Source organism: Trifolium pratense, linkage group LG3 (genome assembly GCF_020283565.1).
Source record: "Trifolium pratense cultivar HEN17-A07 linkage group LG3, ARS_RC_1.1, whole genome shotgun sequence".
Taxonomy (NCBI): Eukaryota; Viridiplantae; Streptophyta; class Magnoliopsida; order Fabales; family Fabaceae; genus Trifolium; species Trifolium pratense.
In genome coordinates this window covers 16838014-16864372 of record NC_060061.1, presented here as the reverse complement: position 1 = coordinate 16864372, position 26359 = coordinate 16838014, and the positions used below count along the sequence as shown (strand labels likewise).

The window sequence follows — 26359 nt, the reverse complement described above, 5'->3', positions numbered from 1 at the left end:
CAAACTATTGAAAATAAAAGAATATCAAAATATCTGTTTATCCATTTTGCAGCGAGCTGATTTCTGGATATCTCAAACAATTTGGGATTATAATGAATAAGAACTATAATAGCTACAGATGCATAATCAAATTTCCTCAATCATTTGTGCTTTATTATTTTTATTTTTGGGCTTTGATTACCATGCACTCAAATTTAATCGTGAACCTGTTTTTCTGCAGCATGGTTTGTCGAAATCAAAAAAAATGTTGATCTTTCGTCAAGGCATAGAGACCTCAAGTTTTGATTTGCTTCTCTCTTTTAAAATATTTTAGTTTTCAATAACTCCATCGCTTTCGAATACATATTTTCTTGATAATTATTTCCTTTGGTGTTGTAGGAAGGTAATTTGTGAACACTGATTCCTTATGGTTCTGGTTCTGGTTCTATCTTTCTTTTGTTTGATCTTCATGTTTTGTATTCTTATTCTTTTATGGTCTTTTGATTTGGTTCTGGCTTAGACCGCCGTACATGTGAATTGAAATATGACACACTGTTTTCTGCAGTGTAGTGTGTTTTGAAACAATAACATTCTGAGTAGCATCAAGCCTCAGGTTTATTTTGCTACCATGTACTTGGGTTGTGAACTATTTTTATTTTCATTTCTATTCTTATTGTCTAGTCGATTTACTTCTTTGTTCTATGTTTGGTTTTTTTATCTGAATTCTGACAGTGCAAAAGTTTACATGACTCTTTAGGAGTTGAGACAACTTGGTGGTCCTCTCTTTGTAATGTTGATCTGCGACTTGGTTTGAAGAATTATGCAACTATTCTTTCTTTCTTCTTGTTTATTACTTTACAACCTATTTTTCACAGCGTAATCATGCTTTCTGTAAATGTATCATGTGTTTTGAAAAAATAACAAAAACGATGTTTTCTGGCTTTGATACATGAACCTGACTGATTCTGATGATTTATTTGTTAGGGATAACTTAACTTTGTCGGGGGAGGTTTCTATATCTTCTTTATTGTTTTGTTGTTTTTATTTTGATTTGTGATTTATGATGATGATGATACACCTATTAAGTTACCCTCTTCATTACAGTGGCCAAAGGACTCCTCTGTATTAGGTGGAAGCCAAAATTGTATTATTTAATATGGCACATGATCTTGCAAATTGGATGGAAATATGTGTACTCTTTTTTATATAATTGATCATTCAATAAATTTGCTATCGCTCGAACCTGTTCCTAAGTCAGTTTAGGATTTGGTTGGTGTTCCGACATCCCGAATCGAGGTGGGCTCTAAACTCAGGTTTACCTACCTCTCTAGTTAAAGAGAGAAGATAGGGCTTCAAAATCAAATTCCCTCTCCTAAGTGCTTGCTGGTTCCGGACTCCCAATCTTGGTTGGCTGTCATTTCCAGAGGAGTTGGACTGCTTTCCACTGATAGTATCCAACAAGGTCGCCATTGACCAGTACAGCAACTGAAAGTCAGGGTATTGTACCCTAAAAGGCAGAGTTGGAATACTTAATTGGTTCAAATCCAATAGTAGTTAAAATAAAATGAATATCTGTTATTCGTTGATCCAATTTTGCAGTGAGCTTATTTCTGATTTTTTATATCTGGAACAGTTTGCAATTCTCGATGATAATGGCTACAGATACATAGATCAAATTTCTTTGATGAGTAATTCTTTATTATTTTTACTTTTGAGCTTTGAATGTAAGACAACAATTGAATTTTGTGTACCTGTTCTTATGCAGTGTGGTTTTCTCAAAATAATGATGTTCTTTCTTCATAGCATGGAGCCTCAGGTTTTGGTTTGCATATCTCATTCTAAAGCATATTTTGTTATTTTAGTTCATCTGGTGTTATAGTTTTCTTTCTCTTGTTTGATCTTCCGATTTTGTATTCTGATTCTTTTTTCTGGTCTTTTGATTTTGAGGTTTGATTTGGTTTTGGGTTTGATACATGTTAATTGAAAAATGACGTTGTTTTCTGCAGTGCAACGTATTTTGGAACAATAATATTTGAGTAGTATCAAGCCTCAGGTTTATGTTGGAACCTCTACTTGTAATGTGAAATATTTTCATTTCGTTTTTTATCTACTGATTCTTATTGTCTAGTCTTCTGGATTTTCTCCTTTATGATTTACCATTAATACTTATTTTTTCTTTTGAATGTTCACATACTTCCCGTTCAGCCTATAATGTGTAGCTTTCTGGGATCCTGTGGCAGGAAGAGGTTCACATACTTTCTGCTCAGCCTTGGGATAGTGTTGGAGCATGAGTGTGAAGCATTTAAGATTCCAGAGTAAATCTCTTTGCCATCCCTAAGGATGAGGAATTATTGACAAGCTTGGTTTGGCACTTTTTTGTCCTGTTGATTTGCCACTTCCTTTGTTATAATTTATTGTTCATATCAAATTTTAACTGCCATGCTTAATGTTGCTTCCTTTTGTTTTAAATAAGTTAATGATGGTTCCATGTGATATATATATATATATATATTGTAATTACCTCATTGGAGTCAATCAAGTTAGCAATCCTTGCAAGCTCCTCAATGATCCGCTGGTTTACTCCAATCCGTGGTCCAATATGATTTTATATCCTACTATATACAAATGGATTTGGTAGATAGGTAAACAGAGAGAGTGATTGATTGTAAAATTGATATATTATACAAAAGGGTTATAGTGTTCTTCATCCTCTTGAACTACTCAAGACAACACTAAATCTTTATGTTTTCCATTTTTCGCTTTTATTTTCCAATTTTTTCCTTGAGGAAATTTTCAACGACACTTTAGACATATGATGAGACATGTCATTTATTTCTTAATGAATGCAACGAAATGTACTAAGTGAATGCAACGAAATGTACTTTGGTCTCCTAATTGGTCATGTTTTTTTATATGTTTATGTATTTGTTTTCGAAGAATTGTTCTTAGCTTGTGGACAGGCTGGTGTTGAAGTTTGTGTTTCTTCTGGTGTTGGAGTTTGTGTGTTTCAGTATCCGGAACCTGCTCTTCCCAAGATGAAGAATTTTGGACGACTTGGTTACATCGCAGGTGTTGTTTGTTCGTTAGGAGAGGTTTTCTATAATCTTCTTTTACTTTACTGGTTTCTTTTGTTATTTGTGATTTGGATGATGTTGACGGTGATACTCCTAAGAAGATATCCTTTTCATTACAGTGGCCCGGGACTCCTGTGTTAGGAGGAAGCCAAAATTGTGTCACACATAATCTGCAGGCTTTAATTTGGTTATCTCTTCTAAGACACCTAATAAGATACCCTCTTCATTAGAGTGGCCAAAGGACTCCTCTGTATTAGGTGGAAGCCAAAATTGTATTATTTAATAGGGCTACATGATCTTGAAAATTGGATGGAAATTTGGTCAACTCTTCTAAGAATCTTTACATTTAAATCTTTTTTTGATACTCATCATATACTTTTGTCGATTCCTGAGTTTTCTTTTTGGGTGTTGCAGGGGAGAGAGTCTATAAATATGTGCTTCACTGTGGAACCCATGGCAGACAGAGGTTCACTGTTTCTTTTTTTACTTGTTACTTTTGTCTCCTGATGTTGAGGTTTGATTTGGTTCATATTTTAATGTTCTGCGCCTACTATGAATTGTTTGGGTTTTAATTAATAGCTCTTCCAATTCTCGTTTGATTATATGTGTACTCTTTAACATTCTAGAGTAAATCTCTTTGCCATCCCCAAGGATGAGGAATTCTTGACAAGCTTGGTTTGACTCTTCTTTTACTCATCAAGATTTTGTTTTGTATAATTTTTTGATATAACACTTTGTTTGATAATCGAGAGATGCATTTATCTGTTTTGCAGAGGGCTAAAAAGTTTCGATGTCCAGAATGACTTGATAAAATGGACAAGGGCGGAGAATGATTCAATATAGATAAATTAAATTTCTTTAATATGATTCGTTCTTTACTATTTTTATTTATGTTTTGGCTTTGATTTTAAGAAGTGCAAATTGAATTTTGAACATGTTTGTCTAGTTGGATTTTGTGATCTCTATTAAATTCTTTCCGTTTTAAAAAATTCTTCTATTCTATATTCCTCTTGTTTGATCTTCGCGTTCTGTATTCTTATTCTTTTCTGGTTGATAATTTGGTATTTTGGTTGTGGTTGGATTCGTTCTTGGAGTTTGCTGGTTTTATTTTAATGATTTGATATTATTATCGAGTTCAGTATGGTTTTAATTGAATTGTTCTTCTAATTCCACTTATGCTTCAGATATTATTCTTCGTACAGATGGGTGTTACCCCATGACACTGAAATCATGTGTAGGTGATGACTTCTTCACGTTCCTACATCAAAGAAATTTTACCCCATCCCCTACACATGATTCACACATGATTCACACTGAAATCTTTCAACATTCGTGTCTACCTAAATCTTCTTTTATCATGTCTACATAACCTTGTTAGACAGATGAAATTTAAGTGATAGGAACATGAAAGCTAAAGGAGAAACTGGGGGGTAATTTACAAAAAAATCTCTTTCTTTTGATAATATTTTCGGATCTTTGTAACATGCAGAAGAGTAAGCATCGTCAATACCGAGAGAAAGTTCACTATCTTCAAGGTAAGCATCGTCAATACCGAGAGAAAGTTCCTGAATCTCTGAAGCTTCAGAGAAAGCGTAAGAACAACGATGAAGCTACAGAAACTGTTGTAGTCGATAATGCGGAAGCTAGAGCACCGAGGGAGCTGAATATGGAGCTGAGGAAGAACAAGTAGAAGAAGGTGAAGCTCGCAGAGAGTTCGGAATCGGTTACGGTAACCGATTCAGCTTCGGGTTCTGGTTCTGTTCCGGTTAGGAAGAAGGCAATTAAGCAATGTGATTCGCAATTGGATCTTATAAGAATGGTTTTGGAAAGAGAAGTTGAGAAGAGAAAAAAGAACAATAATGAGAATAAGAAAAAGAAGAAGAAGAAAATAGAGATGAAACTAGAAGAAGTTGAATTCAATGAAGGAGAATTAAGGAGAGAGTTACCAAATGGTGTTATGGAAATATCACCAGCTTCAACACCTCTTGATTATAACAATGTGAGCTCTCATTGTGATGTGAAAGTTGGTGTTGATCATAATAGGGTTGTAGCTGTAACGCCACGAAACTTCAGGTCCAAGAATGTTGATAGGGTTGCTCTTGGAAAGTTGCAAGTGGGTTGCTTCAATTGTCACTATTTATCGATTTTCTGTGTTTTTTTTTTGTCAATTTTGAACTAACTGTTTTGTTTAGGTTGTGCCTTATGGACCAAGCTTGAAGAAAGTAAATACTGAGAGGATGTGTCACTTGTACCAGAGAAGTGAATCGGTGAATCTCGTCCAGTGTTCTAGCTGTAACAAGGAGTTTTTCTGCTTTGATTGCATTAGAGAGCGGTTTGTAGTTCTTATTACATTCATTTGCTGTGTCCTGTCACTATCTAGTACTTCTGTACTTGTTTATGGTTGTTTAGAAGTTTTATGTTGTGCTGAATTTCTTACTTGGTTGGAATTCTCGTCATGTGTTGCTGGGTCATGTGTTGTTGGGTATTTGACTTTATTCGAAAACCTGTTGATTTGATTGTTTAGGGATTTGTGTGTTCTGTTATTCTTTTGGGGCAATGCAGAAACTTGAATTTTGAAAAGCATGATTTAATATGCCAAAAACATAGTTAGAGGTTGGGTACTTTTTTATGTTGTTAAGACTTAAGAGAGATGTGTGGAATGATCATCGTTGTCAGCAGAAGTTAAGAAGAAAATCATGAAATTTAAAAATGAAAACAGAAATTGTCATTTTTTTTTCTCTCGCAATTTGCAGAAATTAGTAATACAAGTTGGGCCAATGATGGTTTGACACCGACCTTAATTGTTTGCAGCTATGACATTCCTGACACTTCGGATAAAAGTTCAAGCTGCTCGCTGTGTTTTGACACCGACGATATAACCAGTTGCAGAAAGCACGTGAGAGAGAAGATCCATCAGATAATTGCTTGCTCTGTCCCATAGTTTTGGACTTCAATGGTAGTAACTTTGAGCACTTTCAGAAACACTGGGGAAAGGGCCATCCTATAGTGGTCCAAGATGTGCTCCAGAGTACATCAAACCTCAGTGGGAATCCACTGTTCATGTTCTGTTATTATCTCGAGCAGAGTATTACAAAGTACGAGAATAATAAAGAGTTACTTATATCCTGTTTGGATTGGTGTGAGGTTAGTATATGGCGAACTTCTTTTAAAGTGATTTCTTAATTTGATACTTCTATTTGACCAAAAAAAAGTTAAAACTGTCGTAGAGTAATAGATATTCTATTCAAAATGTTTTTCTTCTAAATGTAGACTAAAATTTAGTGCATTTAGCTGTTCCTTTTGATTATGACCGTAATAGTGTTGCAATTGAACCAAAATGTTATTGTTAAGTGTGTATTTTATTGGCAGGTGGAAATAAACATTAGGCAGTATTTTACTGGATCCCTCAAATGTCGTCCTCAGAGAAACACTTGGGCATGAGATGCTGAAACTGAAGGGATGGCTGTCTTCCCAAGTATTCAAAGAGGAGTTTCCAGCCCATTTTTCTGAAGTAATTGATGCTCTACCAGTTCAAGAATACATGAATCCCATGTCTGGTCCTCTGAATTTAGCTGCAAAGTTGCAACACGGGAGTGTGAAACATGACATTGGGCCATATGTCTATATTTCGTATGGTTGTGCTGACATAGAAGCTGATTCTGTGAAAAACTCTGCTGCGACTCATATGATGTGGTATGTGTCCTTGTTATGTTACTCTTCTTAAATACAACTAGAATAATGCTTCCCTGCATTAAGACTTTATTTTCTGAATTTAAACTAATCACATTTGATAGTTTCAAATCAGAGCATATCAATTTTCAACAACCATGCTTAATGTTGTTTCCATATTGTTTTTTTTAATTTAATAAGTTAATGATGGTTGCATATGATCTATATATCCAGGTTATGTTCAAAACAGAGAAATAAACCTAAAAAAGTTAGCAATCCTTGCAAGCCCCTCAATGATCTGCTTGTTTACTCCAAGCAGTGCATTATTGTCCAATATGATTTTACATCCCACTATAAAGGATTTGGTAGAAAGGTAAACAGAGAAAGTGATTGATTGTAAAATTGATATATTAATACACTAAATCATGTTTTCCAATTTTCGTTTTTATATTCCAATGTTTGCCTTGATGAGATAATAGGTTAATTAAAGAAGTTTTCCACCACACATTTGAAATATGATGAGACATCTCATTTTTTTTATTCAGAGACATCTCATTTATCTTTTAATGAATGCAACAAAATGTGCTAGGTAAATGGGCAAATGCTTAATTTGAGAGGAATGCATGTTCCTTGCAATTCTGATCACCGAATTGGTTTGGAGAATTATGCTACTATTATTTCTTTATTCTTGGTTTTTTCTACAGCTATTTGTCATGTCGTAATTTTGCTGTACATGTCTGGTGTTCACAGGGTTACATGGATTTGGTTTATTTCACAAGTGTCCTTTCTCAAATCTGCAACATGTTAATTTTTATGTCCGAAGTGAAGAAATTGGAGATGAGTACCTCTGCGATACATTTTTCTGTCTGTGTTATATATTTTCAACTATTGCTATTTGACAATCTGAACTTAGATTTGAACATTTCTGCATTCATGCTTCTCAAATCTTCTCTGAAAGCTTGGCAAGATTATCATTACTCATTATTGGAATATAATTGGTCTTTTTTTTAATGGCTACAGATTCATAGATAAAATTTCTTCATTGTGCCGTTCTTTATTTTAGTTTTGATCGCAAGACACAAATTGAATTGTGAACCTGTTTTTTGCAGTGTGGTTCGTCAACGTAATGATCTTCTTTCATCATAGCATGGAGCCTCAAGTTTTGGTTTGCATATTTATTTTTAAAGCATATATTTTCAAGATATTGTATTTCCTCTGGTGTTGCAGGGACGATAATACTTTTCTTTCTCTTGTTTGATCTTCCCGTTTTGTATTCTGATTCTTTTTTTTTTCGGTCTTTTGATTGGGGTTTGATTTGGTTCTGACTTTGATACATGTTAATCGAAAAACGACGTTTTGTTCTTCCCGTTTTGTATTCTGATTCTTTTTTTTTTTGGTCTTTTGATTGAGGTTTGATTTGGTTCTGTCTTTGATACATGTTAATCGAAAAACAACGTTTTCTGTATTGCATTATGTTTTGAAACAATAACATTTGATTAGTATCAAACCTCAGGTTTATTTTGGTACCTCTACTTTGAATGTGAATTATTTTCGTTTCTTTTTTTATTTTGGCACCTCTATTTTTGACAACTTGGTTAGGTGGTGTTTGTTATGATGACCTCTTTCATTGGCCCATAAACTCCTCTGGTATTGAAGTAGGCTTTAATTGTGACGTTTCATATTGAGCACACCATGATATTAAATTGATAGTGAGGATATGATGTTGATCTGTAGTAAATTCTTTTTGTTTCCATCTTTAGCGATTATGAGGGCATATAGTTCATGATTTGTTATTTATTCTTAGGTGTTGCAGGAGAGGATATGATTTTGATTTAAGTCTTTATATGCTTTTCTCAGAATCAAACTTCTCTTGACTCTTCTTTTACTCATCAAGATTATGTTTTGTATAATTTTTTGATATAATTCTTTGTTTGGTAATCGAGAGACGTGTTTATCGGTTTTGCAGCGGGCTAAGAGCTTCCGATGTCTAGAATGCGTTCATAAAATGGACAAGAGCACAGAGCCAATAGGTTTAATTTGGTGATCGCTAGTAAATTCTTTTTGTTTCAATCTTTATTGATTCTGAGAGCATAAATTTCATGATTTGTTATTTATTCGTAGGTGTTGCTGGAGAGGATATGATTTTGATTTACGTCTGGATATGCGCTCATAATTTCTCACAATCAAACTTCTCTTGACTCTTCTTTTACTCATCAAGATTTTTTGTATAATTTTTTGATATAATTCTTTGTTTGATAATCGAGAGATGTGTTTATCTGTTTTGCAGTGGGTTATGAAGTTTCGATGGAATGCCTTGATAAAATGGACAAGAACATGGAGCGTAAAGTTTTAATTTGGTGATCTCTAGTAAATTCTTTTTGTTTCCATATAGTTTTTTTTATATAACTTGTCAAACTATTGAAAATAAAAGAATATCAAAATATCCGTTTATACATTGCAGCGAGCTGATTTCCAGATATCTCGAACAATTTGGGATTATAATGAATAAGAACGATAATAGCTATTACAGATGCATAATCAAATTTCCTCAATCATTCGTTCTTTATTATTTTTATTTTTGGGCTTTGATTACCATACACTCAAATTGAATCGTGAATCTGTTTTTCTGCAGCATGGTTTGTCAAAATCAAAAAAATGTTGATCTTTCATCAAGGCATAGAGACCTCAAGTTTTGATTTGCTTCTCTCTTTTAAAATATTTTAGTTTTCAATAACTCCATCGCTTTCGGATGCATATTTTCTTGATATTATATTTCCTTTGACGTTGCAGGAAGGTAATTTGTGAACACAGATTCCTTCTGGTTCTATCTTTCTTTTGTTTGATCTTCATGTTTTGTATTCTTATTCTTTTCTGGTCGTTTGATTTTGTTCTGGCTTAGTCCGCCATACATGTGAATTGAAATATGACACGCTGTTTTCTGCAGTGTAGTGTGTTTTGAAACAATAATATTCTTAGTAGCATCAAGCCTCAGGTTTATTTTGCTACCATGTACTTGGGTTGTGAATTATTTTTATTTTCATTTCTATTCTTATTGTCTAGTCGATTTACTTCTTTGTTCTATGTTTGGCTTTTTTATCTGAATTATGAGAGTGCAAAAGTTTACATGATTCTTTAGTAGTTGGGACAACTTGGTGGTCCTCTCTTTGTAATGTTGATCCGCGACTTGGTTTGAAGAATTATGCAACTATTCTTTCTTTCTTCTTGTTTATTATTTTACAAACTATTTTTCATAGCGTAATCTTTCTGTAAATGTATCATGTGGTGTTGGCAGAGCAAGTTTTACATGGGTTTGGTGTATTACAAAAGTCTTCATCTTTCTCAATCACACCACACCTTTTCAATTCGCCGTCTGAAATGTAGAATATTGGAGATAAGTTTCTTTGCCACTTAGTTCTACTTAACTTATGTGAACAAATTAACAAGGACACATGAACCATTATGTTTTGATGGCCGTGTAATATATTTGCTAGGCTTTAATTTGGGTTTCTCTTCTCTGATTGGGATATAATGTGGGTTTCAGGATTATGAATTCTTTACATTTCATTATATCCGTTTCAGCATCTCCACACTTCTCGATTCCTTTGTGAAAGCTTAGAGAGAGGTTATCTCAGACTCTCCCTTTTTTATCTTTGGGAAATAACTTGTCATTTTTAAGTTAATATCTACTCTTGTCTACATTCTCTTTCTATAGCATGTCAGTTGTTAAGTTGAATGGCATCTAAAATGAGCTCTCTTTGCAGGAAACACAGACTAACACACCTATGAAAAAAAGTTTGGTACAGAGTCTGATAGCAAATTAAGGAGATCATACATTAAACGTCAACATGTGTGTGCTTAAAATTTTACATCTAATATTCCAGTTCTTTATGCTACTATTTTGATATTTATGAGGTAAATTGTGCTTTCTTAAGTATGTATTTCTGCATTCTCTGTATGCAAGTGTGAATCTTTTGGGCTATTGATTTTTATCCGCAGAAGTTGGAAAATGGTCACCATTTGGTAGAAGATCAGAAAGCTACTGTAAGTGCATAGATATCTACTCTTGTCTACATTCTCTTTCTATAGCATGCCAGTTGTTATGTTGAATGACATCTAAAATGAGCTCTCTTTGCAGGAAACACAGACTAACACACCTGTGAAAAAGTTTGGTACAGAGTCTGATAGCAAATTAAGGAGATCATACATTAAACGTCAACATGTGTGTGCTTAAAATTTTACATCTAATATTCTAGTTCTTTATGCTACTATGTTCCATCATGGAAAGCCTATTGCTACATTCACCATTTACAAATGTCTTCACTGGAAATCATTCGAAGCTGAAAGGACAAGTGTATTTGATCGCCTTATCCAGATGATTGGTTCTGCAATTGAGGTAATTTTTTTATTTAGAAATATACAAGTATAGTACTTTGAACCTTCCCCTAATAACTTGAGCTTTTAGGAAAATTAATCCTTCATATATGATTCTAATTTTCAGTGAAAGTTTATAATATATTTTTTTGTTTTTTTGTATTCTAAAATTACGTAATGGATCCCTTATCCAATATAACTTTTTTTCTTCCTTGCTTACTTTCCAGAATCAAGACGACAATTATCTCATGGCTTACTGGCTGTCAAATACATCTGCACTATTGTTTCTGCTCCAACAAAGTTTAAAATCCGGTGGTTCAAATGACGCAACCCCAGTTAGAAAACCACCAAATCCAACATCCCTCTTTGGCAGAATGACTATGGTAATAATAATCTTATAGTGTTTGTAATCTACTCTCCCTTTGACACTTAAAAGATTTCATATTTATTTGTTGCCTTACCTGAATTGCAGGGTTTTCGGTCATCTCCTTCGTCTGCCAACTTTCCTACCCCATCGGAGGTTGTACGCAAAGTAGAGGCTAAGTATCTTGCTTTGCTTTTCAAGCAACAGCTCACAGCCTATGTGGAGAAAATATATGGTATCTTGCGGGACAACTTGAAGAAAGAGTTGACATCATTTATTTCGTTATGTATCCAGGTATTTTGAATACAATTGTTTAACTGAATCTGAATGGGATAAGTAAAGTTGAATGTCTTATTATAATCCTCAGTTCTCATATCTTCTCCATATATATTTTTTTAAGTTCATATCTTGTCCATATATAATATATGCCTTTTCGAGATACTTTATTGTTTCTAGAAATTTCTAAGAGGACTCTGGTCCTCCGATGTGTTTCCTGTCTTTTCTCCGGATGGTCATAAGATTCTAGAGGTGGTAAAGTTGAAATCCTGGAATTGGTTAAGTGCTAAGTGGACTGGTTTCAGATTTTCGATTTCTTTGTGGTTTACTAATCCCATAGGATGCTTGGGATTTTTTTGATTTGTATAGCAATTACAGGAAGAATTATGTTGTATATAGTTGTTAGGTCCCTAGTACTGCTATATGTGTGTTTCGGTAGGTGTGTTATTCCAGTTTTTCATTGTATCAGGCTGGTTTGCATTCAGGTCTTCTAAGTTTTGGCACTTGGTCTAAAATTGAGTTTCAAATAAAGTTTTTTAGCATATAATTTTTTTTAAAATACTATACTCATGCAATTCGTATTGCTGATATGCAGGCACCAAGGACATCTAAGTCTTAGATCTGGCCGATCTTTTAGTAAAGATTCTCCCATGGGTCATTGGCAGAGTATTATTGAATCCCTCAACACTATTCTCTATACTATGAAAGAGAACTTTGTAAGAAACTAATATTATGGCTTTTTAACAATTTGAGTATCGTGTAATTACTTTTTTTACACTACCTGTTTATGCTATTTATAAAAATTGCTTATACATGATATCAATGTTTTAAGAACCGGACCGGACCGGCCGGTTCGACCGGTTCGACCGGGAACCGGACACAGCAGCGGTCCGGGTGAGTGCTAAGAACCGGTAGTCTGTAGAACCGGAAAAAAAACCGTTTAGAACCGTTCTGAACCGCCCTGAACCGCTCAAACCGTTGAACCGGTGGCGGTTTTAAAAAACCGGCCGGTTCGGAATCTAGCTTTTAAAAAAAAAAAAACATTTTTTTCCCTATTTTTTTTTTTCTTTTCACGCTTTTTTTATTGTCAAGATTTTTTTTTTCCTTTTATCAATTGATTAAGATTTGCCTTTGTCTTTTACGATAATTAGTTAACAGAGTTGTAAAAGGATCTGTACATAGAAATACAGAGACCAGAGGGATTCAATTTTCTTTTCCTTTGCTTTTATACAAATAAAAGTAACTGATTTGTTTAAAAAAGTAAAAGAAAGGAGAGAGATTTGTTTGAAGAAGAGAAAGAAAAGAGAGAAAAAGAACAAGATTGAGCTTGAAGAAGAGATATAAGAAAGGATGTGCCAATAAAAAATAAGAAAGAAAAAGAAAGAAAGAAAAAATCTCACGTGATTGAGAAGAGAAAGATGAACAGTGACGGCTGATTACATTACCTTTACATATTGTTTGTATTGTATACTAAGATTAGATTAGATATTTATATTTAGGGTTTAGTAAATGGGCTTGGGTCAAGTATGTTCTTTTTTCACTAATAAATTGGGCTTATTGTTGAGCTAAGTATTATTCATTTTTATTTTATTTAGTATTTATTTATTACTTTCTTAAGTTGTGTTTTCTTAGTTTGTTGTAGAAAAAAAAAATTCTATTATATTTTGTTATTATAGTAAAATTATATGAACGGTTCAATATAAACGGTTCAATAACGGTAGAACCGGTCCGACCGATTGAACCTTAAACCGGTGGTCACAACGGTTCGACTTCCGGTCCGGTTCTTAAAACATTGCATGATATATTGTTTTGGGTTTTAGGTGCCTCCTGTCCTTGTCCAAAAGATCTTCTCTCAAACATTTTCATATATTAATGTTCAACTCTTCAACATGTAAGTAGTTTTTGCATGCATCCTTTGACATAATTTTTTTGTTTGTCATGGTGTTTTGATCTTAATGTTTAACATTCTGTTTTTAATAAATGATTGGTAGTCTTCTTCTACGGTGATTGTTGCCCATTCAGCAATGGAGAATATGTGAAGGCTGGTTTAGCAGAATTGGAGCTGTGGTGCTGCCAAGCAAAGGAGGAGGTATTCATTTTTTGTTTACCGTATTGTGCTAGATAGATTGAGTTATTGCATAAATTAATTAGGCGCTTAATAATAACTAGGCAATCACCTATTGCTACTCTGTAATAGCTTTTGGGTTGGTAATATGTGTCAATAGGTTTAATGTCTTAATGGCAAATTCAAATGCTATGCATTTGTAACTGTTATTTTGACAATAGTAACTACTATTAATTAGTATATATTGTATAATAAATGTAGATTCATAGCTACAGATTTATTGAGCCGATTCAAATGTAATTACATTGTATTTATATGAGACTTCTCCTAGAGGAGAACATACAGTTTTCAGATCAATACTTCCATGAGTCTAACATTCTTTAAGTTTAACAATATGTGTCTTCTAAAAGTCTAACCAAATTGCCTTGGGTTTGCACTATGCTGGGACATCTTGGGATGAGCTCAAGCACATTAGACAGGCAGCTAGCTGGATTCTTGGTAAGTGTTTCTTGGTAAGTGTTTCTTCGGAAAGTCTAACCAAATTGCCTTGGGTTTGCAGTATGCTGGGACATCTTGGGATGAGCTCAAGCACATTAGACAGGCAGTTGGATTATTGGTAAGTGTTTCTTGTTTCATAATATGGCACCATTTATCTTACTGATGTTGTTAGAAAATTTTGATAATCAATTTGGTTTACCATTTGAGTTTTTTTGTCAAAGTAATTCCTGTCTAAAATACTCATGTGGCTTTGCACTGTACTTCTTTTAAATCGTTTTAACCGTCAAAATGAATCTTTTATTGCCAGAAAGTTCATGCTCAAACAAATTTCTATAAGATTTGTTCAATCATATTTTAAACTTAGGTATCCAACTTACTTGCAAAATGCGTAGTAGTGAACAGTGGGGTATCCATGACCCTGGATCAGGGGTGCAAACATTTTTAACTTTAATATTTTGGTGTAAATCGGGTATTCTTTACTATAATTGCAGAGACTAATCCCTTGAGCCAGGTAGAACCACAATAGGTAGCAAAACTATCCCTCAAGAGTGTTAACATTGAGCCATTCCTAGGGCTGAATTAGAAATCCATGACCTCTGGTTAAGATGGAAGAGACCCTTATCATCTCATCCAAGCGCTTTTGGGTCTATTTTTGCCTTTAATTAACAATTATAATTATATATATAAAACGAAAATTTTAAATAAGCATAATTTATTTGAATCCTGACCAGTATGGCTTGTTAGAAGTATAGACACTTGAAAACAAATAAATTGCACAAATAATGAACCTAATAGGCCTGTTTTCATCAAGAGAGAAAAAAGACAGGTGCAAAGTTAAATATTGAAGGGGTGTGGTGTGCTTAAGTAACTAGTGCAATTTTCACATGTACTTGCACACCCTCACTTTAGAGTAGATCTGCCTTTGGCAATGAAAGTGTGAAAAAGGTTTTGACAACGCAGTGATTAAATTTTCTTTTAGAGTTTGGGTTGGACCTAACTCAATTCCATAAATCTGCCTTGTGAGGTGGGGAAGCATACCACTTATAACTACTATTCTGGCTTTCTGTGTTGCAACTTGAAACAATTGTTTAAGTTTAATATGGTGACAATTATTGGATTTTAAGTTAATTTTACTTTATTGTTTTTTTGTTGATTCTTGTTATTTACTCTCTCAATTTACAGGAGAGCAATAAATGAATGTGCAACTATGGAGGAGATTATAATTGGTTGGGGGGAAGCTTTAATACTATTTTTTTAATTAACTTCAATACTATATATTTTCTTACAATTGCCTCTTGTATATTTTTTTTAGTTTATTTGATTCTTGAGAATCTGTGTATATTTGTCAAGACCTGATACTAACTCATATTTAGCCTGTTAAGCCTAAGCCATACACTTGTTAACTTTTTTGTCAATTGATGATGAGTTCCTCTGTGCTGGGATTATTCTTTGCAAGTTTGGCCGAAATTATCAGATAATGGTGATTCGTCCTTGGGATATAATTGGTCTTTTTATTACATGTATATGTATTTGTTCCTGAATAATTATTCATGGATCGTGGGTATTGAAGTTTTTGTGTTTCTTCCAGTGTTGTAAGTATTTATTTGTTTTTGTATCCAGAACTTGAGTACTCTGACAAAGATTAGAAGATTTTGGAATGACTCTTTGGTCTTTCCCAGGATGAGGAATTTTGGACAACTTGGATACATAAACTTGATCCTGATGATTTGTTTGTTAGGGATAACTTAACTTTGTCGGGGGAGGTTTTCTAAATCTTCTTTACTGTTTTGTTGTTTTTGTTGTGATTAGTGATTTATGATGATGATGATGATGGTACACCTAAAACGATACCCTCTGCATTACAGTGGCCAAAGGACTCGTCTGTATTTGGTGGAAGCCAAATTTGTATCATTTAATATGGCTACATGATCTTGCAAATTGGTTGGACATTTGGTCAACTCTTTTACGAATCTTTACATTTCAGTTTTTTTTATACTCAGCCTATACATTTGTCAGTTCCTGAGTTTTCTTTTTGGGTGTTACAGGGGAGAGAGCCTATAAATGTGTTATGGAACCCATGGCAGATAGAGACTCGCTGTTGTTTTTTTTTTACTTGGTTACTTTGGTCTCCTGATGTTGAGGTTTGATTTGGTTAATATTTTAATGATGTTGAGCCTACTATGAATTGTTTGGGTTTTAATTAATTGCTCTTCCAATTCTCGTTTGATTATATGTGTACACTTTTGGATATAATTTGCCATTAAATACATTTGCTATCGCTGTTAAAACTAAATAGAATATTGAGATATTCGTTGATCTATTTTTGTAATGAGCTTATTTCTGATTTTTGGATATCTGGAACAATTTGCAATTCTTGATGATAATGAATAAGAATGATAATGGCTATTTGCTACAGATACATAGATCAAATTGAATGTTGTGTACATGTTCTTATGCAGGGTGGTTTTGTCAAAATAATGATGTTCTTTCATCATAGCACGGAGCCTCAAGTGTTGGTTTGCATATCTCATTCTAAAGCATATTTTCTTGATATGTTAGTTCATCAGGTGTTATAGTTTTCTTTCTCTTGTTTGATCTTCCGATTTTGTATTCTAGTTCTTTTTTCTGGTCTTTTGATTTTGAGGTTTGATTTGTTTTCTGGCTTTGATACATTTGAGTTGTTTTCTCAGGTTTATTTTGGAACCTCTACTTGTAATGCGAATTACTTTCATTTAATTTTTTATCAGTCGATTCTTATTGTCTAGTCTTCTGGATTTTTTCCTTTATGATTTACCATTTATACTTATTTCTTCCTATGATGTTCACATACTTTCCGTTCAACCTATAATGTGTGGCTTGCAAGGGATCTAGTGGCAGGAAGAGGTTCACATACTTCCTTCCCAAAATTTATTCATTTAATATGGCCTTGATCTTGCAAATAGGTTGGAAATTTGGTCAACTCTTCTAAGAATCTTTACATTTCAGTCTTTTTTTTATACTCAACATATACTTTTGTCAGTTCCTGAGTTTTCTTTGTGGGTACAGGCGAGAGAGCCTATAAATATGTGCTTTACTGTGGAACCCATGGCAAACAGAGGCCCATTCTTTTTTATATAATTTGACATTCAATAAATTTGCTATCGTTGTTAAAATAAAAAGAATATCTTATATTCGTTGATCCATTTTTGCAGTGAGCTTATATCTGGAACAATTTGCAATTCTTGATGATAATGAATAAGAATGATGATAATGGCTTGTGGCTACAGATACACAGATCAAATTTCTTTGATGAGTCGTTCTTTATTATTTTTATTTTGGAGCTATATTCTTTGATCGCATACAAGCTGGTGTTGAAGTTTTTGTGTATTCAGAACCCGAGTACTCTAACAAAGTTTAGAAGATTTTAGAATGACTCTTTGGTCTTTCCCAAGATGAGGAATTTTGGACAACTTGGATGCATAAACCTGATTCTGATGATTTGTTTGTTAGGGATAACTTAACTTTGTCCGGGGAGGTTTCTAAATCTTCTTTACTGTTTTGTTGTTTTCTTGGTGTTTTCTAAATCTTCTTTACCTAATAAGATACCCTCTTCATTACAGTGGCCAAAGAACTCCTCTGTATTATTTAATATGGCTACATGATCTTGCAAATTGTTAAGAATCTTTACATTTCAGTCTTTTTACACTAAGCATATACTTTTGTTAGTTCGTGAGTTTTCTTTGTGGGTGTTGCAGGGGAGAGAGCCTATAAATATGTGCTTTACTATGGAACCCATGGCAGACAGAGGCTCGCTGTTTTTTTTTTTACTTTGTTACTTTGGTCTGCTGATGTTGAGGTTTGATTTGGTTCATATTCTAATGTTCTGCACCTACTATGAATTGTTTGGGTTTTAATTGATTGCTCTTCCAATTCTCGTTTGTTTATTAGTGTACTCTTTTTAATATAATTGATCATTCAATAAATTTGCTATCGTTGTTAAAATAAAATGATTATTTATTATTTTTACTTTTGAGCTTTGAATGTAAGACAAAAAATGAATTTTGTGTACCTGTTATTATGCAGTGTGGTTTTGTCAAAATAATGATGTTCTTTTATGAGTCATTCTTTATTATATTTTTATTTTTGAGCTTTGAATGTAAGACAGAAATTGAATTTTGTGTACCTATTCTTATGCAGTGTGGTTTTGTCAAAATAACGATGTTCTTTCATCATAACTTGGAGCCTCAGGTTTTTGTTTGCATTATCTCATTCTAAAGCATATTTTGTTGATATTTTAGTTCATCTGGTGTTATAATTTTCTTTCTCTTGTTTGATCTTCCGATTTTGTATTCTGGTTCTTTTTTCTGGTCTTTTGATTTTGAGGTTTGATTTGGTTCTGGGTTTGATTTTCTGCAGTGCAACGTGTTTTGGAACAATAAAAATTGAGTAGTATCAAGCCTCAGGTTTATGTTGGAACCTCAACTTGTAATGTGAAATATTTCCATTTCATTTTTTATCTGCTGATTCTTATTGTCTGTCTTCTGGATTTTCTCCTCTATGATTTACCATTAATACTTATTTTTTTCTTTTGAATGTTCACATACTTCCCGTTCAACCTATAATGTGTGGCTTTCTGGGATCTAGTGGCAGGAAGAGGTTCACATACTTTCTGCTCAGCCTTGGGATTTGTGTTGGAGCACGAGTGTGAAGCATTTAAGATTCCAAAGTAAATCTCTTTGCCATCCCCAAGGATGAGGAATTCTTGACAAGATTGGTTTGGCACTTTTTTGTCCTGTTGATTTGCCACTTCGTTTGTTCTAATTTATTATTTCCATTTTCTTGCTATTATTTAGGAAATGGCTGTTTTAGCGTACATTTTTTTTTTTGCTCTATTTTACTCTTGTTTTATGAAGAATTGTTTGCCTAAATTTTGGATATAATTCTAAATTGGATGATTGAGAGATGTGTTTATTTATTTTTCAGCGAGTTCAAGTCTTCGGATATGTAGAACATATTGCGATTCTCGATTAAATTAAATGGTTTTGAACGGAGAACACATCCAGATAAATCAAATTTCTTCAATGAGTGATTCTTTATAATAAAATTTCTTCAATGAGTCATTCTTTATAATTTCTATTTCTTTGTTTGGTAATCCAGAGAAGCGATTATTCTTTTTGCAGCGGGCTAAGAAGTTTCGATTTTTAGAATGTGTTGATAAAATGGACATGAACATGGAGCCAAGAGTTTTAATTTGGTGATCTCTGGTAAATTCTTTTTGTTTCAATCTTTATCGATTTTGAGAGCATATATTTCCTGATTTGTTATTTATTCTTTGTTGTTGCTGGAGAGTATATGATTTTGATTTACGTCTTGATTTGCTTTTCTCAAAATTTCATAGAATCAAACTTCTCTTGACTCTTTTTTTACTCATCAAGATTTTGTATAATTTTTTGATATAACTTTGTTTGGTAATCAAGAGATGCGTTTATCTGTTTTGCAGCGGGCTAAGAAGTTTCGGTGTCTAGAATGACTTGATAAAATGAACAAGAACGAAGAAAGATTCAATATAGATAAATCAAATTTCTTCATGTTCTGTATTCTTATTGTTTTCTGCTTGATAATTTGGTATTTTGGTTGTGGTTGGTTTCATTCTTGGAGTTTGCTGGTTTTATTGTAATGATTTAATTAATATTATTATCGATTTCATTCTTAATAGACTTGTTCTTCCAATTCCTCTTATTTTTCAGATATAATTCTTCGTGTACAGATGGGTGTTTTGCTTTTAATCTGTTGGTAACACGCTTGAGTTCTGATTTGAATTTTTCTTTTTTGCGAAGCTTGATGCATGATTATCACCCTCTGGTTGAAGTTTTTGTGAAGCTTACTGCATGGTAGTGTGTTTTGAAATCATTAGATATATTTTGGTAAACTTTTCAATTCCTCTATTCTCTTTGTACTCAAGCCTTAGTCTGTTTTCTTATATTGGGACTCAATTTCTCTATTCTCTCTTTGTAAATATGATATTCTGATCAGCGCCTTGGTTTGGAGAATTATGCTATTATTATTTCTTTATTCTTGATTTTTTTTACAACTACTTGTAATAGTGTAATTTTGCTGTACATGTCTGATGTTCACAGGGTTACATGGATTTATTGTATTTCATAAGTGTGTCCTTTTTCAATCACACTGCAACTTGTTAATTTTGTTGTCTGAAGTGGAGAAATTGGAGATAAGTGCCTTTGCGGTTATTTTTCTTGCTCTGTTATATATTGTCAGATGTTGGTGGGCATAATTTGGCAATTTGAACTTAGATTTGAACATTTCTGCAATCATGCTTCTTGATTCTTCTCTGCAAGCTTGGGGGAGATTATCAGTATTCATCATTAGGATATGCAGAACCTGAGTACAATATTCTGGAATAACTCTTTGTCCTTCCTGAGATGAAGAACTTTGGACGCCTTGGTAATGACGTAGGTGTTGTTTGTCTGATGATTTGGTCGTTGGATATGTTTTCTATATAGTCTTCTTTTACAGGTTTGAGTGGTTTCAATTGTTATTAATGATTTAGATGATGATGATACTCCTATAAAGATATCATTTTGGTTAAAGTGGTCTGGGACTCTTCTGTGTTAGGAAGAATCCAAAATTGTGTCACATATCATGTGCAGGCTTTAATTTGGTTATCTCTTCTAAGACTCTTTACGTTTCAGTCTACGTTTGATACTCAGCATCTACTTTTGTCAGTTTCGTTGAGTTGAGATTTCTGTGTGGGTGAAACAGGGGAGATAACTAGTAAATGTGTGGGGTGCTCGTCGAACCTGAGGCAGGCAGAGGTTCTCATACTTTTTTGTGCTTTAGGAATGTCAATATGAAGCATTTAAGATTTCTAGATTTCATCTTTTTATCCCTCTCCATTCCCTAAAGATGAGGATTTATGTACAGTTGCTAGATGGAAAAATAACGTTCTTCACAGCGTAGAGGCTCAAGTTTTGATTTTGGTGATCATCGGTAAATTCTTTTTGTTTAAGAATTTCTTTATTGATTCTGAGAGTGTATATTAATTTCTTTATTTGTTATTTTTATCTTTGGTTTTTCTAGCAGGTGATGTAATATATGTACACACAAGTCCTTCTGGTTCTATCCTCCTCCTGTTTTCTCACTCTTTTTTCCTTGGTTACTCTGGTATATGTTGAGGTTTGATTTGCTTCTTAATGGCTTCTGTCTTGGAGTTTGTTGTTCTTATTTTATTGATCGGTGCTACTAATGATTTGTACCAATTGTTCTTCCAATTCCCATTTGATTATATATATAGTTTTTGTTATATGATTTGTCGAACTATTATAAATAAAAGAATATTAAGATATTCGTTTATCCATTTTGCAGCGAGTTGATTTCTGGATATCTGGAACAATTTGAGATTATAATAAAAACGATAATAGATACAGATGCATAATCAAATTTCTTTGATCATTCGTTCTTTATGATTTTTATTTTTGGGCTTTGATTACATTACACTCAAATTGAACCGTGAACCTGTTTTTCTGCAGTATGGTTTATCAAAATCAAAAAAATGTTGATCTTTCATCAAGTCACGGAGACCTCAAGTGTTGATTTGCTTCTCTCTTTTTTAAATATTTTAGTTTTCAATAACTCCATCGCTTTTCAATGCATATTTTCTTGATATTTTATTTCCTTCGATGTTGCAGGAAGGTAATTTATGAACACTGATTCCTTCTGGTACTGGTTCTATCTTTCTTTTGTTTGATCTCCATGTTTTGTATTCTTATTCTTTTCTGATCTTTTGATTTGGTTCTGTCTTTGACCGCCATACATGTGAATTAAAATATGACACGTTGTTTCATGCAGTGTAGTGTGTTTTGAAACAATAAAATTCTAAGTAGCATCTAGCCTCAGGTTTATTTTGCTACCATGTACTTTGTTCTATGTTTGGCATTTTGATCTGAATTCTGACAGGGCAAAAGTTTACATGATTCTTGAGGAGTTGAGAAAACTGGGTGGTCCTCTCTTTATAATGTTGATTTGCGACTTTTGTTTGAAGAATTATACTACTATTCTTTCTTTCTTCTTGTTTATTAATTGACAACTTATTTTTCATAGCGTAATCTTTTTGTAAATGTATCATGTAGTGTTGGCCGAGCAAATCTTACATGGGTTTGGCGTATTACAATTGTCTTCATCTTTCTCAATCACACTACACCTTTTCAATTCGCCGTCTCAAATGTAGAACATTGGAGATGAGTTTCTTTGCCACTTGGTTCTACTTACCTTTGTGAACAAATTAAGAAGGACACATGAACCATTATGTTCTGATGGCCGTGTTATATATTTGCTAGGCTTTAATTTGAATTTCTCTTCTCTGATTATGAATTCTTTACATTTCATTATATCCATTTCAGCATCCACGCTTCTCGATTCCTTTGTGAAAGCTTAGAGAGAGGTTATCACAGACTCTCCCTTTTATCTTTGGGAAATAACTTAGTATTTCTTCCAGTGGTGAAGTTTTTGTGTTTCTATATCGGTAACTTCAGTTTTACTCTGTGTGGTTTTGCATATAAGCTTCTGGAGTAACTCTTCCCTTCCCAAGGATTAGGAGTTTTGGACAACTTGGTTAGGTGTTTGTTATGATGATTTCTTTGTTGGGGATAAGTTGGCTAGGGAGAGATGATATTCTTCTAGTGTTATTTTCTTTGTTATCTTTTTATTTATGTGTACTCCTAAAATGATATTGTCATTGTTACAGTGGCTCTAGGACTCCTCTGGTATGGCATGTGGGAATATAAAACCGGAAATTTGGCTTGTGGCAGGCAAGCACAGGTTAACATACTATCCATTGAATTCATCCTTGAGATAAAACAGAAATTTGGCTTGTTTTGAGATTGGGCATATTTTTCTTTTTATGGTGTGTCTACTAGTGTTGGATTTCTTGTTTTGATTTTGTATCAGCAGCATGAATATTGAAGCATACAAGATTTGAAGTATATATTTTTGCATGTGTCAAGGATGAGGAATTCTGGACAGCTTGGTTTTGGCTCTCTCTTGTTCTTTTAATTTACCACTTCCCTTGTGATGATTCTTTCACTATTTTCTCGTCCTTTGTGATATATGAATCTTCTGTCTCAAATGGGTCTGTCATAGCGGGGAAGCCTAAATAATTGTCGTTTCACATTGTTGTATTCTAAAGCATATATTTAGTGATTTCTATTATGACTATGAATTAGCTGTAGCATATATTTGCATTGTTGTATTCTAAAGCATTTGGTGATTTCTATTATGACTATGAATTCTTTATGTTTCTGTCACTTGAATTTAGCTTTCTTGATTCCATAAGTTCCTTGTGGTTGTTATAGTGTAGATAACCTATGAATGTAATGTGGGATAAAAATGGTCATTTTTATTTAAATCTACTTTTTATGGATTGGTATAGTTGTCTTTTGGTGATGTGATGTGGTAATGTTGAGTTTTGTGTGTTTTTTATCAGGAATTTGATGTTCTTTCATTATAGCATGGAGCCTCATGTTTTGGTTTGCATATTTCAATTTAAAGCATATTTTCTTGATATGTTAGTTCATCTGGTGTTATAATTTTCTTTCTCTTGTTTGATCTTCTGACTTTGTATTCTGGTTCTTTTTTTTTTCTGGTCTTTTGATTGTGAGGTTAGATTTGGTTCTGGCTTTGATACGTTAATTGAAAAATGACGTTGTTTTCTGCAGTGCAGTGTGTTTTGAAACAGTAACATTTGAGTAGTATCAAGCCTCAGGTTTATTTTGGAACCTCTACTTGGAGCATGAGTGTGACGATTCCAGAGTAAATCTCTTTGCCATCCTCAAGGATGAGGAATTCTTGACAAGCTTGGTTTGGCACTTTATAGTCTTGTTGATTTGCCACTTCCTTTGTTATAATTTTTTATTTCTATTTTCTTGTCATTATTTGGGAAATTGTTGGTTTGACATCCTTTTTTTGACTCTCTTCACTGTTGTTTTATGAAGAATTGTTTGCAAATTTTTTGGATATAATTCATTGGATGATTGAGATATGTGTTTATCCATTTTGCAGCAAGATGAAGTCTTTGTGTATGTAGAACATTTTTCATTTCTTGATTAAATGGTTAAGACCGTAGAACATATCCAGATAATTTTTCAATGAGTCATTCTTTATCATTTCTATTTCTTTGCTTTAATGGCAACACATACAAATTAAACGGTGAAAATGTTTTCTACAATGCACGGATTCTTCAGAGCATGGAGCCTAGAGTTTTAATTTGGTGATCTCTAGTAAATTCTTTCTTTTTCAATCTTTATCAATTCTGAGAGCATATATTTTATGATTTGTTATTTATTCTTTGGTGTTGCAGGAGAGGATATGATTTTGATTTGGTCATCTCTTAGCAATCCTTGCAAGCTCCTCAATGATCTGCTTGTTTACTCCGAATAGTGCATTATTGTCCAATATGATTTTACATCCCACTATCAAGGATTTGGTAGAAAGGTAAACAGAGAAAGTGATTGATTGTAAAATTGATATATTAATAAACTAAATCATGTTTTCCAATTTTCGCTTTTATATTCCAATGTTTGCCTTGATGAGACAATAGGTTAATTAAAGAAGTTTTCCACCACACATTTGAAATATGATGAGACATCTCATTTATCTTTTAATTAATGCAACGAAATGTGCCAGGTGAATGGGCAATTGCTTAATTTGAGAGGAATTTGTGTTCCATGCAATTCGGATCAGCGAATTGGTTTGGAGGATTATGCTACTATTATTTCTTTATTCTTGGTTTTTTCTACAGCTATTTGTCATGTCGTAATTTTGTTGTACATGTCTGGTGTTCACAGGGTTACATGGATTTGGTTTATTTCACAAGTGTCCTTTCTCAAACTCTGCAACATGTTAATTTTTATGTCCGAAGTGAAGAAATTGGAGATGAGTACCTCTGCGATACATTTTTCTGTTTGTGGTATATATTTTCAACTATTGCTTATTTGACAATCTGAACTTAGATTTGAACATTTCTGCATTCATGCTTCCCATGCTGTGTCTGAAACATACCTTTGCAAGATCAATATTTGCCTTTGCCTCTGACCATGTCTGACAGTGGTCCTATTATAAATCCTATAAAGGTGTTGCAAGCTAGGACTGTTATCAAAGGCAACCAAACAGTTCACCAAGTCTTAATTCAATGGGATCAACATGCTGCGTCTGAAGCTACATGGGAAGCAATTGATGACTTGCAATAGAAGTTTCCTTCTTTCAACCTTGAGGACAAGGTTAATTTTAATGGGGAGGGTATTGTAATGAAGCCACAAAGAGAAGAGGGTCTAGAAGCAGCTAATGAGTCAGCAAATCAAAGAAAGGGCCCACAAAATATGTATGAAAAGGATATTGCTAACAACCACGCGGAAACGGCGGAAGCGAAGGCACCTCGCAAATAAATAAGGACACGTACACCACATAGCATGTGGAAAGAATATGTGAAGGCATGAATCAATTATATATACTGCAGTAGTGATATTTTGTAGGTATGTGATTGGTGTTGTTGCTACTTCTCTCCCTAAACTCTCTATTCACATCTGGTTTTCTATTGTATGCCAACTGTTTGTTAAAAGTCCTAATACAATTATCCTTATTCTCTCTTCCTTTTCTATATTACTTGCTAGAACTATTTCATTCGTTAACATCTTTAATCAGGTCGTTGTTGCTGATAACTACTTCACTGGATTGAAGGACAACCTCATAATATACTATGTTAATTTACTTTTTTGTTCCATTTGGTAGTACATCTCTGAACACTTATACGTAGGTTGTAAAATGATTTCTCTAACTTAAAAGGCTACAAAAGCCACAATTTTGATCAGCTGCCATTCTGAAAGCTGAGAACATTTACAATGATGAATTATGTAATAAGTATATTATGTTCAGCATGCCTTCAAATCTACTTATAACTCAGTAATGCTGATGAATTTGTCATTCTGATTCCTTTGTAGATGTCACTGAGCCTTTGATGATTGAGGTGGATCAGATTTACCATCTCGCATTTTCTACAAATATAATCCTGTGAAG

The 26359-nt window shown here is 33.5% G+C and overlaps 3 long non-coding RNA genes across 20 annotated transcripts; all 3 read left to right on the top strand.

Annotated features, from left to right (window-relative positions):
• Window positions 1-391: 391 nt before the first annotated feature.
• LOC123913852 lies at window positions 392-7881 on the top strand. The gene is made up of 6 exons (XR_006811744.1): window positions 392-1795; window positions 1986-5166; window positions 5246-5385; window positions 5865-6197; window positions 6423-6746; window positions 7473-7881. It is a non-coding gene; the product is annotated as an uncharacterized LOC123913852 (long non-coding RNA).
• A 191-nt stretch (window positions 7882-8072) lies between these two features.
• On the top strand, window positions 8073-17192 carry LOC123913850. Of its 4 annotated transcripts, none has more exons than XR_006811727.1 (12): window positions 8073-8752; window positions 8844-10344; window positions 10484-10569; window positions 10719-10763; window positions 10858-11115; window positions 11321-11476; window positions 11566-11751; window positions 12329-12449; window positions 13554-13624; window positions 13725-13822; window positions 14358-14414; window positions 15917-17192. It is a non-coding gene; the product is annotated as an uncharacterized LOC123913850 (long non-coding RNA). The 4 variants fall into 4 exon arrangements; XR_006811725.1 differs by lacking the exon at window positions 15917-17192 and adding an exon at window positions 15479-15910; XR_006811726.1 differs by lacking the exon at window positions 15917-17192 and adding an exon at window positions 15479-15910 and having other exon boundaries at window positions 10484-10634.
• Window positions 17193-17948: 756 nt separating this feature from the next.
• On the top strand, window positions 17949-26359 carry LOC123913851. Of its 15 annotated transcripts, XR_006811738.1 has the most exons (11): window positions 17949-18131; window positions 18473-18523; window positions 18692-18738; window positions 18920-19539; window positions 19776-21283; window positions 21374-21469; window positions 21823-21879; window positions 21982-22012; window positions 22423-24781; window positions 25135-25256; window positions 25420-26014. It is a non-coding gene; the product is annotated as an uncharacterized LOC123913851 (long non-coding RNA). The 15 variants fall into 15 exon arrangements; XR_006811734.1 differs by adding an exon at window positions 26284-26359 and having other exon boundaries at window positions 21374-23110; window positions 24007-24781; window positions 25420-25818; XR_006811737.1 differs by having other exon boundaries at window positions 21982-24781.